The following is an 8,173-nucleotide window of genomic DNA, read 5'->3' on the forward strand; positions in this document are numbered from 1 at the left end:
TCCTTAGCTCCCTGGCTGGGCTGCTGTCCCCTCCAGCACTGTGGAACAGAGCTTTCCCATGATTTTCCAGGCTACCTTGGGTTGGAGAATTGCCTCACTGGATCTTTCTGTGGGTTCTGTCTCTCAAAAATTTAGTTAAAGACATAATTTTAAGGTTTTGGGAATATTTTTGAGAAAGCTCCTAGGAAAGACTGTTGTCATGCCACTGTCTTGGCTCTGCCCCCCCCCCCGATTATGTGAAATTTTAAAAGATTTTTCCAAACCTAATGAAGCTAAAATTAGAAGTGAAGTAGATAAGTGGGAAGAAAAATCCTTGTAGCAAGTTTTTTTCTGAAAATGGTTTATTTCTAAGATATGTAGAGAACTGATGCTAATTTATAAGATTAAATTCTATAGTAGAATAGTAAAGGGATCTAAACAAGCAGTTCAGAGGAAGAAATCCATGCTATCAATAATCATATAAAAATGTTCTAAGTCACTAATCGTTAGATATATGCAAAATAAAATGTCTCCAAGGTTCTACTTTAACTATCTGATTGGTAAAACTGGCAAATAAAATGAAAATGACAAATGTTGGAGGCACTATGGGAAAAATGAATATTAATGCATTACTAATGGGACTGTGAACGGATCCAGTCATTCTGGAAGACAACTTGGAATTATGCCCCCAGTGCTCCTGAAATGCACATACAGTTTGAGCCAGAAATATTGCCACAAGCTGCCACAGAGTGGCTAAAAAACTGAGAAAAAAATACCTGCAAAATGAAAATGGAAAAAGATATATAATGAGATGTTCTCAAGCATGTAATAATGGCACTTTTAAAGAAATTAAGCAAGAACTTTCACTAGTAGGAAAATTATAAGAACAAATAGAAAAATAAATAGGAGAAAACAAAAGAACTATATAAGAACTGAAGCTAGAATTTTTAAACTATTTTTTCCAATTTAAAATTTTCAATTTATGGAATACAACAAGCATTTTTCATGACAGTAGTTATTCTGCCCAATTTGCTATTTCTTTTAAATATTAAATAGTTATTATGTGATTTTTTCCTCCCCACCCCCACCCCCAGTGCTGGCTATTATTAGACAGAAATGTGTATATATTCTTAAAATCATTTTATACTTCCATTAGTTCTTTCTCAGATGTAGATAGCATTTTCATTCATATAATCTTTGTGGTCTTGTTATTCACTCAAAGGTGTTCTTTTAAAAAATGACTGTTACAACATACAGTGTTCTCTTGGTTCTGTTCACTTTATTCTTCATTATTTCTACACATCTGTCCTTGTATTTGGAAAATGATCAAGCTCATCATTTCTTTTAGCACAGTAGCATTCCATCACAATCATATATCACAACTTATTTAGCCATTCCTAAAAATAGGCAGGCGTCCTCGAAATTTCCAGTTCTTTGTCAACACAAAGAGAGCTGCTATAAATATTTTAGAACTTGTAAATTCCTTTCCTGTTTCCCTAATCATCTTTGGAAATAGTCCTAGTAGTGCTAAAAAATTTTCATCACTTGGCCAATAAGCATTTATTAAACATCTAATTATGTCAGTCATTGTGTTAAGATCTGGAGGATACAAACAAAGACAAAAGGCAGCCCTTATTCTTAATGAGCTCACAATCTGATTGGGAAGACAACATACAAACAACTATATACAATCAATATATGTATAATGTGCAAAATACATTGGAAATAATCAATAGAAAGGAAGTACTGACATTAAGGGAGGTTTAGCAAAGGGTTCTTACAGAAAATGGAAATTTATCAGGGAGGACCTGGGAATCAGGAAGAAGTTATAAAGAAATTGAGTAAATATAGATAACTTCATCTTATAATCCTTTTTTTTATCCTGAAGCACTACATACTATATTGTGTAGAGTCTTTTTTATAAATTTCATAACTTAATATTTTAGAGGGAAATATTGTTAATATTTAAGATAGATTGAATTTACATTGGAAAGAAAAAAATCAGTTTTCCAAGTGAGAATCAGAAAAATTAAAAGAGCTATTGTTTCTGATCAACAACATCGCCTTTCTAGAAACAAAGTCCAATAGGCACAAAATCCTACCTCTCTGGAAACTCTTGGTCAGTCACAGAAAGAATTTCAGAATGATTGCTTTTTGAGTTGATTGTTTCATTGGGGGCTTGATGGGAATGGCATTTATTTTGCTGGAGACTTTATCCTATTAAGTTGTTGCCTTAAAATTAACCAGCCAAAAGATGCAGTGAATAGAGCACTGGGCTTGCTCAATCAGGAAGACAAGTGCTCATGAACTGAAATCCAGCTTCAGACACTTATTATGTATGTGAACTTATTTGTCTCAATTCTTTATCTGTAAAATAAACTAAAGAAGGAAATGGCATACCAGTATCTTTTTTGTTTGTTTGTTTTAGTTTTTGCAAGGCAATGGGGTTAAATGACTTGCCCAAGGTCACACAGCTAGGTAATTAGTGTCTGAACTCAAGTCCTCCTGACTCCAGGGCCGGTGCTCTATTCACAGCACCACCTAGCTGCCTCAAACCAGTATCTTTAAAAGAAAACTCCAAAATGGGTTCATGAAGAGTCAGACATGACTGAAAGACAACAACAATATAATCAATTTGCATATTAGTAAGAACAGAAATCTCCAGAACTATAATCAATTTTTCTTCACTCTTATTTCCACAATATAAAACAAAATGTGAAAAATTTTAATGTTTCAGTTGAATACCGAAAAAGAAATAAGAGAAACCAGATTTCATTTCCAAACCTGATCCAAGTTAGAATAAAATGGCTGGGGGTGGCTAGGTGGCACAGTGGATAGAGCACCAGCCCTGGAGTCAGGAGTACCTGAGTTCAGATTTGGCCTCAGACACTTAATAATTACCTAGCTGGGTGGCCTTGGGCAAGACACTTAACCCCATTGCCCTGCAAAAACCTAAAAAAAAAAAAAAGAATTAAATGTCTGTCTGCCACCCAGCCACCCCTACTATTATTACTATTTTATTTTATTTTGGGTCTTTTTTTTCTTTTTTTGGTTTTTGCAGGGCAGTGGGGTTGGGGTGGCTTGCATGTCACACGGCTGAGTGATTGTTGGGTGTACGGGGTCAGATATGGGCTTGGGTGCTCCTGGCTCCAGGGCTGGGGCTCCATCCATTGCGCCACCTGGCCATACCTACAATTATTACTATTATTTTTTAATTTTAATTTTTTTCTCTCCCCTTTAACTTTATCCATCAAGCGAGTCTATATTTTGTGGGGGGAGGGGGTATTATGTTTACTCTTAAACAAGAATATTTTATTAATGTATAAAAAACATTATTTGTACAAAAAGAGAATAAATATTTATATTTAAAAAAATAAAAAATAATAATACTCCAAAAAAAATAATTAAATGGTAGAAGTTGATTTAAAAAAAAAATGTTTCTTAAATATGTTTAGCCTAAAAGGAGGACTATATATGATATGTTAGTATCAACTATTAGTACTTTCTAAAAATTGTTTTTCCATTAAAACAAGCTCCTTGAGGGTGAAGGGTCATTTTTTGGTTTCATGTCTTCAAGACCAAGGACAATACTTCCCACATATAAGATGCTTAATAAATGTTTGTCAAGTTGAATTCTATTTTCTGTCATATATCAATTGATCCTCAGAAGCAGATCACATTTTTTATCTCTAGCATGTGGTGCCATATAATATCTTTCACAATATAATACCAAAAACTTGTGACTCGAATTATCTTTGTCTCCAATCCCAGAGTTATGATAGGAGCTCAGAAATGAATTTTGTTTTTTTTTACACAGTTAGGAAGTGAGACCCACTGTAAAATATGGATCAACTACTCAATCTTTGATTCACAAAAATAATAACATTTAAGCTGAGTATAATTATTTGAAGATAAAAGCTCAATCAGTGAATAGCTTCTACTATTTTCCAAGTACTATGCTAGACACTTGAGATTCAAAGACATGTGAATACACACACACACACACACAAACACACACACATACAAATAATCTCTGCTGTCAAGAAGCTTATGTATCAGAGAAACAATACATGTGTATTAGTAAGAAATATATTTAATGGATATACAAGGTAATTGGGGAAAGAGCATACTGTCACTTGGGATTAGGGGATAGAGGGGGGTGTCAAGGAAGACCTTGGCAGTCAGGAGGCACCCCAGTCATATGCTAAAACAAGAGATGGCTGATGGAAGAATAGCAATGAGGAAAGTATGTGATGCTTTATCTATTTTGGCCTGTGGTCAGAACTTTCATCATAAGATACTTTCAAGCTCTGATGAATATTTAATTATCTCATTGGAAAGATTTTTCTATTTCAACCCTGAGAGTAAGCTCTAGGCAAAGCAAAGCAAAACAAAAAACCCATGAAAAACAAAATAAGGATGTAACGCAATGCTGTGGCTTTTGTAAATTGACCAAAAATTCTTGCTATCTCAAGTCTTTGAGAGACCATTTTTATCAATCCTTTTATCATCTATATTTTTGTTTTCATTTATAGTTTCCTCCTTATGACATCATCAAACTATTAATACTTTGGAGGTAAAATTGTTTGTACAACCCAGACTGAGTTAGTGATACAGACTCAGCTTGAGTTCTTTCCTAGGGAATCACATTCAACAGGAGCAGGATTATAAGCATAAAAACTGACAAAAGTGCCTAATGATACAAAAGCTCCACCCTCAGCAAAAGCTACCACTATAAACAAGATTAGAGTGCCTATTAGTATGGAGGAAATGTGCAGTGTTTCACTTCTGGTTTCAGTCATGTCCAACTCCTTTGTGACCCCATAAACCACAGCACAAGTCCTTCCATTCTCCAGTCTGTTCAAGCTCATGTTTGTGGCTTCCATGACACTATCGATCTCATCCTCTGCCACCCCCTTCTCCTTTGCCTTTCAATCTTTTCCCACCATCAAGGTCTTTTATACTCAATCTTATCTTCTCATTTTGTGACCAAACTATTGATTAATTTCTTTATTGACTGATTTGATCTTGCTATACAAGGGACTATCAAAAGTCTTTTGCAACACTGCAATTTGAAAATGTTGAAGCTTTCCTTATCATCTAACTCTCACAGCCCCACATTGATACTGGGGAGAAAACCCCATCTCTTTGAATATACGGACCTTCATCAGCAAGATGATATCTCTGCTTATCTAAAATCTCTCTTGAACTCTTATTCCTTATCTCAATTACCTGTGAGACATGTTCACTTAGGTGCAAGTACCTCAAATTTAATATGTCTAAATTGAACTCATCAAGTTTCCAAGTATCAATACATATGTTGATTTGATTTGAAAAAATACTGTCAAGTTCTTCATAAAATTTCTCTCTCTCTTTGGCTTACATAACAGATGTGGATACTTAAATTGCAATTGCCCACGTGATCTTTTTTGCTTATGGACATAAGCACCACAAGATCATGATGGTCAAGTGTCCTATCAAATGATTTTCCTTAATCTCTTAAGCACATTCAGTCAATTTCTTTATCTACCTCTTGGAGATGACAATCTATGGTGTCATTTCATCCTTGCATTTCACTATAACTGCCTTAAATTTTCTGGTTTCATTTATGGCAGTATTATCAATATTCATATGGATCAGTTTCTCCCATGATATATCAGTTTTATGACCATTGAATAAGAATCTCACATGCAGAATACCAACCAATAAAATGACAGATGATCTAAAAACTGCACTTTTTATCACTTTGACTTGTCATTGTAAAACAGAAAGACACATGGATCTTTTTGAAAGTTCAAAATTGGACTTTTTTTGTATAATTTTAACAAATTATTTTGGCCAAAGATTTTATCACAGCATGGTAATTTTACTTTCCATACTTAACTTATACTTGTGCTTAGAAAATGCATAAATTCTTTCACTGAGACTTCATTTGGTAGAACTTGCCAGAATTTTAGCTCTGCTGTCACAGCTTTCAAGAAGCCAGAGTTATCTTTACACTTTAATGAGGTAACAGCATAGAACTTCTAAGAACTATGGAATTTTACAATGCTTTTTTTTTTCTTATTTGGTTCAGAAAGCATAGGATCTGTGAATAGCAAGCAGAAGGATGTTTTACAACAGGCCAAGTCAGAAGTGATGTTTCTTAATTAGGATGGTGGCCATATGGATTTAGAGAAGGGGATGGATATTTTCCTGAGAAATGTCATTTGAATTTTCATAAAGATTAAAATGTTTATACAATGCCACACATTTGCTTTGGATATGTTGGTCGTGTATTAGAAGAATTGGTTGATGATCCCATTTACTATGTAACTGGAGATAGTGATATAGTGGGAAGTCATATTTGAAGTCAGAAGATCTGGTTTTTTCTCTCCCAGATCTGTTACTTACCACGAATATAACTTGGGGCAAGTCATGTGATCCCTGTGAGATATGATTTCCTCATGTGTAAAATGGGTAAGATAGCTAATGTTTGTTCTAGATCTAAATCTTCTAATTCTATGATCATTCTCCTTAGGACCATCCCACCCCCCAACTTCCTTATTTCTATTGATTAAATTCATCATCCTTATCATGCAGGATGGCAATCTAAGAGTTATCTCTGACATAGACTGTTGTAAAAGCCAATGGAAATATCATGTAGTGAATAGAGTACTGAACTCAGAGTCAGAAACAAATGGTTGAAATTCTCCCTCTGATATGAACAATGGGCAAAATATTGAATAGCTCAATTATTCATCTATAAAAATAAGGATAATGTTTTACTTCAAGTTGTTTGACATTGGACAGCATAATGTGCCACAAATCAGGATTCAAGTCCTTCTGCTGTCACTTTCTAGTTATATGACATTAGAAAAGTCACTTTATCTGCCTTCTCAGGGATAAAATTGGGATAATACCTGTGTCCCTGACTTACAAGACTGGCATAAAACTCAAATGCAATAAGATATGTGAAAGAACTTTGTAATCACACAGTATTATATAAATGTGAACTACTATAATTATTGAGATGCCAAGAAAGTCAGCTGTTGATCTGCATAGATTTGTGATAAATGAGTCAACAGGATAAAAATAATGGGTAGAGAGAGAATGAGACTAATTTAAGATTCTAATATTATTACTGGATTGTAAATTCCATAAGGTCATGGACTATATCTGATCTAAACTTTGTTCCTATCCCAGTGTCTAGCATTGTGCTTTGCAAACAGCAGGTGTTTAATAAATATTTATTCAATAAATAAAATCTTTTCATGGTCCCAGCAGCATTAAGACACATCAGAGCAGAACCACTCTCCTTCCTGAATATGTTATATTTCATTTTATAAAACAAATAAATAATTAAATGATTTGTGAAACGTTATGGTCCACTGATACACAGGAGATTAAGTACAAATAGTTTATGAAGCCAACCATGGAAATGAAAAGTACAAATTGAAGTTGAGCATTTTAGGACTTTGAAGATAAATTTTTCATCATGATTTCTTGATTTCACCAAACTTAGAAAAAAATATCTCTAGGAACTTAGGACTATTTTATGCAAGTTATAAAATCCTTAAATAGCACTATTTTATTATAACAATTGTTGAATTATGTGCAGCAAATATTTGTTAATGTTTCTTTCCCTGAATAGCTATCTTCTTTTAATCACCACCAACTCAGAAGCAGAGGGAAAAAAATCACTTTTGTCACTTTAGTGTATAGTTACTTCAAAAATAACCTTTTTTTTTTTTGCAATTCACCAATAGATTCTTTATAAGAGTAGTGTCGCTTAATAGAGAGGTAGCCTTAGAATCAGGAACATCTGGATCAAAGATCTGTCTTTAAGACACATTAACTGTGTGACTATGTGGAAGTCATAACCTCTGAATATCCCAAAGCAAATCTGCAACATTTAGTTCCAGTTGAGCCAATCATTTGTCTCAGTAAAAGATGTTTCCACACTGGGAGTTCTCTGCAAAGTTGAGCTCACAAGTGATTTCACCATGGTAGGTTTTCCTTCTATCCCTCCTAAAAAAGAATGGACTTTCCATATAACTTGCAAAATAGTTATCTTAGTGACTTTACTGTATATAGTGGAGAGGAAAGCCCTAGATTTAGAGTCAGATGTTGCTCCTGTTGTTCAGCAATTTTCAGTCATGTCTAACACTTTCTAACCTCATTTGGGGTTTTCATGGCAAAGATACTGGAGTGG

The sequence above is a fragment of the Macrotis lagotis genome, chromosome 5, assembly GCF_037893015.1.
Source record: "Macrotis lagotis isolate mMagLag1 chromosome 5, bilby.v1.9.chrom.fasta, whole genome shotgun sequence".
In the NCBI taxonomy this organism is placed as follows: Eukaryota; Metazoa; Chordata; class Mammalia; order Peramelemorphia; family Peramelidae; genus Macrotis; species Macrotis lagotis.